Source organism: Typopeltis vanoorti, chromosome 22 (assembly GCF_054136105.1).
Source record: "Typopeltis vanoorti isolate ZY-2024b chromosome 22, IOZ_Tvanoo_1.0, whole genome shotgun sequence".
NCBI classification, from domain to species: domain Eukaryota; kingdom Metazoa; phylum Arthropoda; class Arachnida; order Uropygi; family Thelyphonidae; genus Typopeltis; species Typopeltis vanoorti.
The window spans coordinates 90,014,950-90,028,303 of record NC_143570.1 but is presented as its reverse complement, the minus strand read 5'-3'; the positions used below and the strand labels follow the sequence as shown (position 1 = coordinate 90,028,303).

Sequence of the window (13,354 nt, the reverse complement as noted above, 5' to 3'; positions counted from 1 at the left end):
ACATGATAAGTTGGTGTACAAGCTGCAGAGGATAGGAATAGACAGGTATACTGATAGATGGATCAGAGATTGGCTCTCTCAGCTGTTTGTGTATGATGGAGCAGTGTCTCAAAAAAGAAGGGTAACCAGTGGCATCAGGGTTCTGTTCTTGGGCCCCTGCTGTTTAACTTGTTTGTAAATGATATATCATGTGGACTGACTGGGATCCTCAGTTATTTGCTGATGATGCAAAGTTGGGAAGAATTATAAGTAGCACTGCTGATGCTGAATCCCTTCAGGAAGATTTGAATAGACTTTTTACTTGGACAAAAGAGTGGGAGTTGTAGTTTTAATATCAATAAGTGCAAGGTGTTGCATTTTGGAGTGCAGAAATATAAGGGCTATGTATTATATCGATGGTGCTGTACTGTAGGAAGTGGATGAGATTAGAGATTTGGGAGTGATGATTGATAGCAGACTGAAGTTTAGAGGGTATACTGTTAAGGTTGCACGTTAGTGCTGCTATGATAACAAGTACTCTAACATGCAAGGATAAGGAAGTGGTTGTGCCACTGGTCAGACCACACTTTGACTATTGTGCTCAGATCTGGTCACATAGTTTTCAATGTGATGTGGAGACATTGGAGAGGGTCCAGAAGCGAGTGACCAAGACAATATCAGGACTTTGGGATGATGGCTATGGAGAGAGGTTGAAGAGATGTGGATTGCAGAGTTTGGTGGATAGGAGGAAGAGAGGTGATATGATAGAGATGTTTTAGTGAGAGGATTTTATCAGATTAATCCAGAGGGGATTATAAAAAGAGTAGAAGGTGAGAAGGGAAGAACCAGAGGTCATTCCTGGAAGCTATGTAAAAGTGTGGTGAAGAAGGGTGCGAGGAGTAGATTTTTTACATGGAGAAGTGTCAGTGAATAGAATGCATTACCAGAATGTGTTGTTAATGCAAGGAGTGTTAAGGACTTTAAGATTCTATATGATAAATATGTTGTCAGTTGAATGAACCTCCCACGATGAGTCTGTCGACTCCATAGTGTGTGTTGTAATAATAATAATATATCCTTACAGACATGTATAATGCTATGCATTATGGGAAGGGCCACTACACAGATCAGTTTTGACCTTTATTCAGGTCTCATCAGCAGGAGCCAAACGCAGAAATGATACCAAGGGTGAAGTAATCTATCTATCCCAATGGCTTTAACAGGCCTTTAAGGCCCACAACCTTCTAAGCATGCTTGGATTTCGTTACCAAAATACGAGGATAGACTGGTCACTCCTATGCCCCAAGGTATTCTTGACTGTATCCCTGTGTGTTCAAGGGTCCGGTTTGCCTGCTTGCGGGATGAAAAACACCAGATAAACTGGCGGAAAAAACCCTACTGCCCGCGCCCAAGTCCGGCTAACTTGGCTATGGCTGAGGAAGATCCTTCAGCTCCTCACGTCTCCGACGGGAATCGAACCTAGGACACTCCTTCTCCAGGCATATGGTTGCAAAGCGCAAAGCCACTAGGCTAACCGTGTGGACTTACTTAAGGGTATAGTAATGCAGAAGTCATATTTCCACATACAAGTAATCAAAAGGTGTCACACCTCATTATTAAAATACTCTCGATTAGAGAAACATGTTTGAAAGTTTTTTTCACTTGGTTATACCATAAATTAAAGATGACAAAAATTTATATTCCTGGTCACTGATGGGGTGCTCACAACGATCTCCATTCCACTCATTCGCCACTCTCCAAGAACTTAGTCTGCACACCCTTACTAACCACCCTCTTAGACAGCTTCCAAATATGATCCCTTGTTTTCTTCCTACTTCCCATGTATTGAAAAATTTCTTGTGTCAATCTTTCTATCATTGTCACTGGTCAGAGTTAACAGCTTAACTCTGCAACCTACATACTCTCAATCTATCCTTATAGGAAACATTCCACAGACCTGTCATCAGCTTGGTAACTCATCTCCAAATCCTCTCTGCCACCTCCTGATCGCCAAAAAATGTAGGTGACAAAATCTATCCATAGCAGTCAACATGTGGCAGAATCATAGCCTTAGAAAGAGGGATAATAACCTCCCTATCTTTACTTATCAATATGCTCTTCAGCATCCAAGTAATCCTCTGAGCTATTTTGGCAATTCTTGCAACATGTCTTCTGAATTTCAAATCTCTATCGACTATCACCCCCAGATCCCTAGCCTCATCAATTTCCTGTAAACTGTTACCATCAATATGATATGAAGTGTGTAATCTTTTCATCCTAAAGTGCATTACTTTACATTTTACAACACTGAATTGACAGCCATTGTTCTTTGTCCTCTGCACTAGGCTGCCTGAAAATAGATTTTAGTTCAGGTCCAGTTGTTGACTGGAGGAATGGAATTTTTTCTAAGCATATATTTGACTGGTTTCCCGAGTCAGTCTATCTCTGGCACAGGCAAGCGGGTTTTTTTCTCCTGAAAAGTTGGGTTTTTCGGCCTGTAAAATCAAGAAAATCAACCGTAGAACTCACATTATTCCAGACAGTAACATATCCTGTTAGGGTTAGGTACCAAGAGATGGCAGCACTTGTGTGCTCATCTCTTCATCGGTGGCTGCTTATAGTTAGTGATAGTCATGGACCAGCTATCTCTGATTGGCTACCAGTGGAGACTGAACTGCCCACTCAGTTTCCAAAAGATAGATAGGGTTAAAAGGCTTTGCCTACTCCTTATAAGAGAATAAAAGGCATTAGCTGATTATTTATTATGTTCTTTGTCTACACTGGCAATTTATTTAAATCATCTTGTAAGATATCTACATCGCCTTTATCAACTATTGCCCTCCTTACATCATTGCAAACAACCGAATGTCCCACCTCGAATCTTCTGCTACATCATTAATATACAAATTAAAGAGTTGTGGTCCAAGTACCCTGGGGCACTCCCATAGCACCCTTATTCACCTTGATTCAACCCCACCATACAACACACTTTGATTGGAACTGGAATATAGCAAACTACATAACTAGTCCCCTTAGGACTAAGGTGGATGGTTGACTAGAGGAACAGATGTTGGGAAGTGTGTTTGGGAAGGATGTCACTACAGGTACTTTTTTTCCACTTAGAGGTAACAAATCTTACCATAAATAATGAATGATGGTATCTCAGCCTTGTTGTGGTAAGGAGGATTGCATATCAAAGTTTCAAGGGGAGGGACCATTTTAAATGATAATAAATGGAAAAATAGAATGCAAAAAACAAACTTTTATAAATGATCAAATTATAGCAGCTAAATTAAAAACATACAGAAACTTCTTTAATATTACAAGAGTCTATGCCCCTGAAGAAGGTACAAAAGAGGATTCTGAATAGTTTTATGAGGAGCTACAAAAACAGCTAAATTAAGTGTAATAAAAATGACAACTTTAATAGATCTTAATGCTATAGTTGAAAATAATCCAATCCCCCAATGTTTTAGGGAAAATGTGGAGAAATCATAAATAATAATGGTCAAGAACTGTTAAACTTTTGCATTTTCAATTTTTTTTTCAAAAAAAAAAAAAAATTATAAATATACTTGGAATGGTAGATGAACAAGTTATATAACTGACCGTATTGATCAGAAACTACAGTAGCTCCATGTCTAAGAGATGTACATGTTTACAGAAGAAATGAAATTTTTTCAAATTATTATTTAGTAGTTTCTAAAATAGATATACAAAATGGAGAAAGGAAGTAAACAAGAAAAAGGATACAAATTGTATCTATCACAAGAAGAAACAAAATATTATATCAATCATGATTAACTAATTACCTTTTTTATCACAACCCAAAATAAATGAAGATAGATAGATATATAATAAAAAATGGAAAACTTCAGTAAAGGTAATTCACAAGGCAGCAGTCAAATACTTGGAAAGAAAAATAAAATATCAAAAATAAATAATAATAAATAAATAAGAAATATTAAAAATTCAGAACAAAGATATAGAAAATGCAATAAAATAAAAACAATTAGTGTGCAAATCATTCCTTCAAAAACATAGGAAACAGATGAAATATACAAAAATGAAAGAAATATAGTTAAAACCAATTGTAATAAAGCTCACCTAATTCTTGGGATGATTTATTAAAAAATTAAGTGGCTCTGTAGCACAATTGAAAGAACAACAGTACACTGCATCCTTCTATTGGAAAAAGCCTGAGTTCGATTCTCATCATAATGAGAGGAATCTTGATATGGGCTTTTTCATTAGAAGGTGAGTTAGCCGATCTCATAAAGAGGGTTATAGCATTATAAAGAGGGTTATAGCATTAGAAAGGGTTATAGCATTAGAAAGGGTTATAGCATTATAAAGGTTGTAGGTTATAAAGAGGTAGCAGGGTCTTTCCTCCTGGAAACTCAGGTTTTTCATCCCATGTACAAGCAAATTGGATATCAGAAACACAATTTACAGACACAAAAAATACTGTTGGTGGTGGTGATGGCATTGATGTTAGCTGTGTGTAGTGGGAGAGTTAAGTAGTAGGGGAGACGGTCAGATGTGTGTAGCGGCATGGGGTAGAGTGCCTCCTGTGAGGAGTTCTTGGACTCCTTGGAGGGCTCACATAATAATAATAATAAATAGAAGAAGATATACATGGTAGAGAAGACATATCCTAAAAAATATTAAGGAAATTAAATATGAAAAAAGAGATTATAGCAGAAATGGATAGAACATTGTAAGAACTTAAGACATGATCCAAATTTATTAACAGAAAATAACAATGAAGAAATCAGTATTAATATAGAATTAATTAGATAGGAAGAAGTAAAAGAAGCAATAAAGGTATCAAAAAACAGAATATCAACTGTATTATATGACATAAATATAGAGCTCTGTATGGTAAAGAATGTTTATATCAAAGATTGTTAAATTAATAAATAACTTTGACTTGGAGGAAATGCAAGGTTTCATCTGAATAGTCAAAAGCTAACATTATATCTATATTTAAAAAAGGAGATAGAAATGACTGTGTAAATCACAGAAGAATAAACTTATTAAATACAAGAAAATTTTGAATAAATCACTTAAAATATTGCAAACAATCTACTCTCAGAAGAACAAAATGGTCTCAAATATGGAAGATCATGTATAGATAATACTATGTTTTAACACAAATAATTGAAAAGAAAAAAAAAAAACTTAGCTTTTCTTTATTAGCATTTAGCTAAAATACACAGAGAAAAATTATGGAGTATAATGAAAAAATCAGGATACCATTACATTTAATACAAGCTATACAAAATTTATATAAAGACACAAAAAAGTTACAACAGAAGAGACTGAAATTAACCAAGGTATAAGAGACAGGGATGCAGTTTGCCCAAAACCTCTCCCACTCTCAATTTTTAACGTCTCAGTATGCCAATAGGAGTTCCTTAATCTGATAATTGGTGTTGCATCACTCTTTGAAGAACATGTCTGTCCTTTATGTGAGAACTATTTCAAGAAGGAGAAGCCTTTATATTATGCATATTCTGGTGTTTTTTCTTAATGGTGTTTCTCCATGGAGTCCAAAGACTCATAGAGGGAGGACACCCACTCCACAAAATAATTAAAATATTATTTTAATTAGTATTAAAATTAATACCAAATAATAAAAAAAATTAATACTCTAATCATTATATGGTATCAGCAAAAATTCGTTTTAAACCAAAGTGGCTAAAAACACATAGAATTGAAAATTCTTACCAGCCAAGCTATAAAATTTCTTCATTACAGGATCCTCAAGTTAGACTACAATATCAAAAATGCACAAACTTAAAAACAGAAACCACACATGAATCAAGTGACATAGAAGATGAATGGGAAAATTTGAAACAAATTCTCACAAAAGCAGCAACAGAAACTTAGGAATAAAGCACAAATGGATTAGAAAAAGAGGACTACGAGACTGGAACAAAGAAATAGAAAATATAATAAAAACCAAAAATGACAGTTACCAGAAATGGCTAAATTCCAAAACAATAGAAGCAGAAATAGAGTATAAAAGAAATAGTGCAATTGCAAAATGAGAAGTAAGGAAAAAACATAGAGAAAGATGGAACAATTTCGTAACAGAACTAGAAAAGGATTTATTTAATACACAACCCAAAACCTATAAAGTAATAAAATACATGAATAAAGAAATAAAAGAAAAGATAAAAATACGAACAATAGATTTAGAAAAATGGGTGACCTATTTCCAAAATTTCTGGACAGATGAGAACAATGAATTAAAATTTTATAAGACAAAGAATGACCTAATAGAAAATATCACAATGTTTGAACTGAAAAATATAATAAAGAAGATGAAAAATAGGAAAACGCCAGGAGAAGACAATATAAATATAGAACTATACAAAAATGCAGGCGAAAAATTTAATGAAAGACTTTTGAAATTTTTTAATATGGTTTGGATGTGCGGAAAAACCCCTAACTCTTGGAAAAAAGCACTGGCCATCCCATTCTATAAAAAAGGAAATAAAGACAATTGCAATAATTATAGGGGTATTAGCCTGCTGAATACAGGATATAAAATATATGCAGGAATATTAAAAGAGAAACTAAGCAGCATTGTAGAAAACAAATTACTAGAAGAACAAAATGGCTTCCGAAAAGGCCGATCCTGCATAGATCCAATTTTTACTTTAAAATTATTAATAGAAAAGAGAAGAGAATTTCAAAAAGAAACACATGTGGCGTTTATTGATTATGAAAAAGCGTTTGACAAAATTAGTAGACAAAAATTGTTTAAAATATTAATCAATTTAAACATACCAAACCAACTTTTACAATCTATTCAAGAAATATATACAGGAAATAAAATAGCAGTTAAATTAGAACACACCTCAGAATGGAAAGATATATCAAGAGGAGTACGACAAGGATGTACCCCTCTCACCTCTGCTTTTCAATATATATATAAATGAAATATTAACAATCTGGAAACAGCATAACTCATTTGGTATACAAATGACCCCGCAAATGAAGATAGATACACCACTATTTGCAGATGATCAAATAGTATTAGCTACATCAGAAGATGACTTACAAAGATCATTAAAATCATTAAATGATATCTCAAAGCAATATAATATGACAATATTCAAAGAAAAAACAAAAATAATGGCATTCAAAGGAGAAAACCCAATAAGAAGTAAAATAGTGATAGATAATAAAATACTAGAACAAGTAAACACTTTCAGATACTTGGATGTGATCTATCATACAAAGAAGAAAAAGACATAGACACTAAAATATCAAACTTTGTCCAAGTAAATGGCATAATAAATAATATATTTAAGCCATCCCTGGTACAAAAACACACTAGAATCAGACTATATAATGTCTTGTCAAAACCAACTCTACTATACGGAAGCGAAACATGGACCATGAAAAGGAAAGATCAAAAACGAATTCAAACAGCAGAAATGAAGTTCCTCAGAAAAACAGCTGGATATACCAAGTGGGACCACAAAACAAATGAAGAAATCTTATAATCCCTAAAAATAAAACCAATTAATTACTACATAAGACAGTATAAACAAAAATGGCTAGAACATTTAAATCGAATGGACAACAGCAGACTACCAAAAATATTATACAGATACAAAATAAGTGGAAAAAGAAGAATCGGAAGAACAAGAAAGAGATGGCATGAGACCGAAACAGGCCACATGGCCTATATTCCATGTTAGGAAGAAGAAGATTAAAATTAAAAAAAGATGTTTAGAAAGTTTTTCATTAAATTTTTATTAAATAAAATATTGTTACACCTGATATCTTAGGAATATAGTATTCTCAGCCATCATGGTGTAACATGAAGAATAAAAATCATAAATTAAAACCCCTGCATAAAAAAAAAAAAATGAATTAGTTAATGGAAAATTTCTTGCATCCAGTAATATGTATAAAACGTAAGGGTTGTTGTTAAAGTAGCTGATAAAGGAAGGAATGTATTAATATTGTAATATGACTTAAAATAAGGAATTCTAACTAAATAAGTAGCTAACAAAGGAAAGTATAGATTAATATTGTAATGCGATTAAAAATGAGAGAGTTAAGTAAGTAAGTAGAAAAGGGTGAGTCATAAAATACGTTATGTGAGAGATTAAGTTATTAAGTAGAATTCATAGAAAAAGTTTGAAAGGGGATTAAGTCAGGCTAGCACAAGAAAAGCAAATCTATTGCTTAGGGCCGATCCCCGGATTGAAACATTGAGAACGGGCTTGCCGATCAAATGACGTTTGGCGAGAAAACGCCACCCTAATTGGTCGATGATTAAAAAACAAGTAGGAGGAGGAGAAAGGAAGTAAGAAAAGGTGCCATTAGGGGAGCAGCTATAAAAGGGTTGGTAACCCCCTGGGAGAGACTTTTTTGGATAGTCGCTTTTGGCCTTGGAGTTTGGTTTTGGTTCTGGTGGAGTTCACGGGGTTTTCTCGACAGGGGTGATATCTCCTCGTCACAACACGGAAACGAAAGTGAGCGGGATTTCGATTCCCATCTTCCCGAGTAGGAAGCAAAGGAAAAATTGCCATAGAGTCCTAGAAAAGAAGGGATCTTCTTCGTTTCGACGCTAGTGATAACTACACAAAGCAGAAAGCTGTAAAGAGATCGATGTCCTCGTTGCTGATAGTAGAGCAAATATGTGTGTGTTAAAGTATTCCAGAGTTACGAGAAGTTATACCAGAGGTTCGTTAGGAAAAGGATAAAGGCCCATATGAAAAGCTCAAGAAAGGTACTGTAAATCATAACCTATGTTAGCTAGAAATTTGTCTGTGAAAAGTATCGTGATTCCAATACAGATCTGTTGAAGTTATACTAGGACTTTAGTATATGATAGAATGTGTTATGTGTAGATTGACTAGTGTTAAAGATTTGTGAATGATTAAGAGTCCTAAGATATTTTTGCATGTCTATTATATTGCACAAGATATTCAAATGACATATTTGTGTGTTAGTGCAAATAACGGTATAACGGAATAGTGTGAATTAAGTAATTACGTATCCTAAGAATTGAATGCCTAATGTAATGTATAAAATAATTGAAATGTCACAAGTATGTGTTAGCAGTGAATGATTTGTTAATCTACTTCAGTATGAATAATCAGATAGTGTGAATTGATCTAATTTGTTCACATCAGGTGAATTTATGAATTAATGTGTATGGCGACTTAATCACAAATAGCCATATTGCTTGTAATAATTTAATGTTAGTCTATAAGTATTTTAGTTTAGTATTTGAATTGTATCATGTTTAGAAACTTAATAAACCTTTTGTTCAGTGATAAAAGAGTTGTCTGATGTTGCTAATCCAATGCACCGCTTAAAATCATCGTACCTAATCACGCGGGAAATTTAATGTTGAGGAAAGAGATTAAGAGTCACGACTGCAATAATATTTAAATACTAAGAGATATATTCAAGATTGACTTTCTCCCTATTTATGACAACATAAATGGTGCAGTTGATAACCACTTGAAAATATTGTACTTAGTCACGCGGAAAATTTAAGTTGAGAATCGAGTTAAGTGTCATGACTGCAATAGTTACACTTTCAGATATATTTGAGTTCTTTTTCCTTGTTTATGTATGTAATATCCTAAACTAAATATCCCAAAAGGCACAGTATAAATACAAATATTAGGGGTACTACGGGGAGCAATAACTTAGATATTGGTATAAGTTTTGGTAAAATCTCGGGCATAGAAGTTAGAAGAATATAGATAAAAGGAATTTGTAAGATTAGAGTAGAAATCGTAAATTAGGACACAACAATATATTTTGTACAGTCTGCAGCTACTTGCCAGCTGGCAAAATCTACTCACAATGGGCAAGTGCATTTGTTGAGTTTTGTATATATTGATTATATTATTAAAATATGAAAAGCAACAATACAACAGGTGATCAGATTATATTACAAGACAATAAAGATAACCTTCAAAAATCACTTTATGAATTAAATAAAATAAGCCAACAGTACAATTTAAAGATCTCACAAAAGAAAACAAATGTTGTGGCATTTTAAAGGTCAAGATCACAGTTTAATTATATAGGTTACATAACAACATATCTGAAAAAGACAAAGATATAAATAAAAAAATTAATAAATTTCAGAAAACCTGTGGAACAATTAAAAGGGTAATGAATAAAAAAATGAGATGAGAAATCCAACTTAAATTTTATAAAGTAATGCCCATCCTACTCTATTATATGGTTCAGAAACATGAACTGCTAAAAGGAAAGATCAAAATAAAATGCAAGCAGTAGAGTTGAGATTGTTAATAACAATTAAAGGATGCACAAAATTAGACCATATAAAACATTAAGACATTTCAAGAGAGCCATATGCAACTTAAATGAAAAGATATTGGATACCAAATGAAGCAGATAAATATAGACCACAGGGAAAGAGGAAAACCAACTGCAAGATCAAAAGACCATTAAAGCCAAAAAAAGAAAATGCCTAATCTTTGATGAGAAGAAGAATGAATGAATGAGACAAGTCCATTTATCCCATATTACTGTTAATATGATTAGTGCATGTCATTACAATGATATTATGAAAAAAATGAATTAAACAGAAGGGCTACGATGGCAATTATTCAATGCATAGGCTATGTAGAATGAATGGATGCGAGTTTTTGGATGTGTGGAATGAGTTTGAGGGAAGATTGAATTTGTATACGAGGGATGGCTTACACCTGAATGCATTTGGTATCAGGAGTCTGGAAAAACTAATAACTGGTATAAGACCTAACACAGAGAGTCGAGGAAACTAAATTATAAAGGGAGGAATGGTGTGGGTGTAAGAGCGACAATGGTATATAACTGTGCTAATGATGGGAATGGGCTTTGTCATGGAAATGTTGACAAGGCGAGAATGATTTCGGGTTTGTGTTCGTCTGGTTCGGACCCATCATATGTATGCAAAGATGTCTACACGTGTAAGGCATTAGAGAAGAATAGAGATCTGCAAAATGTCCAACTGTGCAGGCAGACTGCAAACAAGAGTATACAAAAGAACATGCAGGTAGAGTATTATGTCTGTACACGAATGCTAGGAGTATCAGACACAAAGTGGTAGAGTTTGTTGCCTTAGTCAATATGTTGCAACCTCAGATTGCAGGAATTAGTGAGACCTGGCTAATAAAATCAGACCTATTAACTGGTATCAGGTGTCATGGGTACAGTATTTTTTAGGAAGAATAGAGTGGATAGGAGAGGAGGGGGCATTATGCTAATGATATTGGATGACTTAAAACCAATTACAGTTGAGACCTATGAATGTAGTAATACTACTAACAATATTTCATGCAGCAGTGAGTTTGAAGCCATCTGGTGTGAAGTGGAATCTAACAAGACAATTTACATAGTGGGGTGTTGTTACAGACCTGGTGGATCAGTTGCTGGTGATGAAGAAATGCATCACCAAATAGAAAAGGTGAGCACGAAAAGAGTAATCATAATGGGAGACATTAATTATCCAAATATTGACTGTGTAGCAGTAGAATCTCATGAGAAGAATGAAAATGCATTTATTGAGCTTTTGCAGAACAACTTCCTCAAGCAGCATGTGACAAAAGGAACTTGAGGTCAAAGAGTGCTAGATTTGATTATAGTGTCAGTGATGATGTGATACTCACCTGGGAAGTGACTAAGTTTATGAATGTTCCATTCAGAAAAGGTTACATGCTAAACTACAAAGCAGGAAATTATGACCAACTGAGGAGTATACTGAGTTCAGTGGAGTGAACTCAGTATACTGAGTTCAGTGGAGTGGGATCGGTTGCTGGATGGAAAGAACATCAACAGTGCATGGGAAGCATTTAAACAATACTTAAATGATGCGATATCGAAATACGTTCCGAGAGTTCAAAGAATAAATAGAGTAGGAGTCAAATGGATGTGTAATCTTATTAAGCAAGAAATTCGTAAGAAAAGGACAATATGGAAGGAATACTGTTTGCATAAGGATAATGTCTGTTATGAACGTTACAAGCAGCAGGCTAGAATAGTCACAACTGTTGAACAGAAAGCAAAGTCTGATTATGAAAAGAAACTGGCTCTGCATGCTAAAGACAACCCACAAGAATTCTATCGATATGCTGCAAGTAAAAGAAAGAATGAATATGAAAGAATAACTCTTATAAATCCAGATGGTGTGAGGGTTACAGATGCAGAAGAGGTTGTTCAGTTAATGAGTGCCCATTTCATTAAAAGCTATCAACCTGGTGAATGCAACATTGAGCTCACTGTTACCTCTTCACTAGATGAAGAAACGCAGGTGTGTGAGGCCGAGGTTTTAGAGCTGTTGCACAAAATGAATAAGAATTCATCACTAGGGACTGATGGAATATCAGCACTTGTGCTAAAAAAGTGTTCAACTGAACTGGCCATTCCTTTGAATGGCCAGTTCAGTTGTTTAATATGATGTTTAATATGAGTCTCAGAACAGGGAAGATTCCGCAGGGATGGAAGGAATGTATGGTAATTCCATTGCACAAGAGTGGTGCAAAGACCGATGTATCCAACTATAGACCAATTAGTATCTCAGGAGTGGTGGTGAAGATTTTGGAAAAATTGGTTAGGGCCTGCATTCAGAAATGGGTTGACAGTGAATATCTACTTTGCAATGAAAAATGAGGTTTACTAAAGGAAGGTCATGTTTTAGCAACTTGCTCACATTCTATACTAGACAAAGGGAATGGATACACCATGATACTTTTGGATTTTGCTAAGGCTTTTGACAGAATACAGCATGGCAGATTGCTGCATAAATTGGAGAAAATTGGTTTGGGTTATACAATATTAGCATGGATAAGAGGATGGCTGACTGACAGATATCAAAAAGTGGTATACGGGGGGATCTGAGTCTGCAAGGTTTAAGGAAACAAGTGGTGTACCACAAGGATAGTGCTTGGTCCACTGTTGTTTAATCTGTACGTTAATGATAGTGGAAAGGATTTGTCAAGCAACATACAGTTATTTGCTGATGATGCAAAGATAGATAGTAAATGTAAAGTCATTCACTTTGGCATGATTAGATATCCAATGTCGTATTATATTGGTGGGATTAGGCTAGAAGAAACTGATGAGGCTAGGGATCTTGGAGTGTTAATAGATAGGAAGTTGATGTTTAGGGGGCCATGTGGCAAAGATTGCAAATACAACTCAAAAGATAATTGCAATGCTCACGCAAACGTTCACATGTAAAGATAAGGATGTTATTTTGCCTCTTTACAAGGCCTTGATAAGACCTCACTTGGACTAATGTGTGCAGGTCTGGTCTACTGGTTTCCGTTGTGATTCTGATATATTGGAGAGAGTACAAAGGAGAGTGTTAAAAATG

At 34.6% G+C, this 13,354-nt stretch overlaps 1 protein-coding gene across 2 annotated transcripts in view; it reads right to left on the bottom strand.

Moving 5' to 3' along the window:
• Nucleotides 1-13,354, bottom strand: part of LOC150094558 (uncharacterized) — a 170,205-nt gene that overhangs the window by 119,647 nt on the left and 37,204 nt on the right. The window lies entirely within an intron of this gene.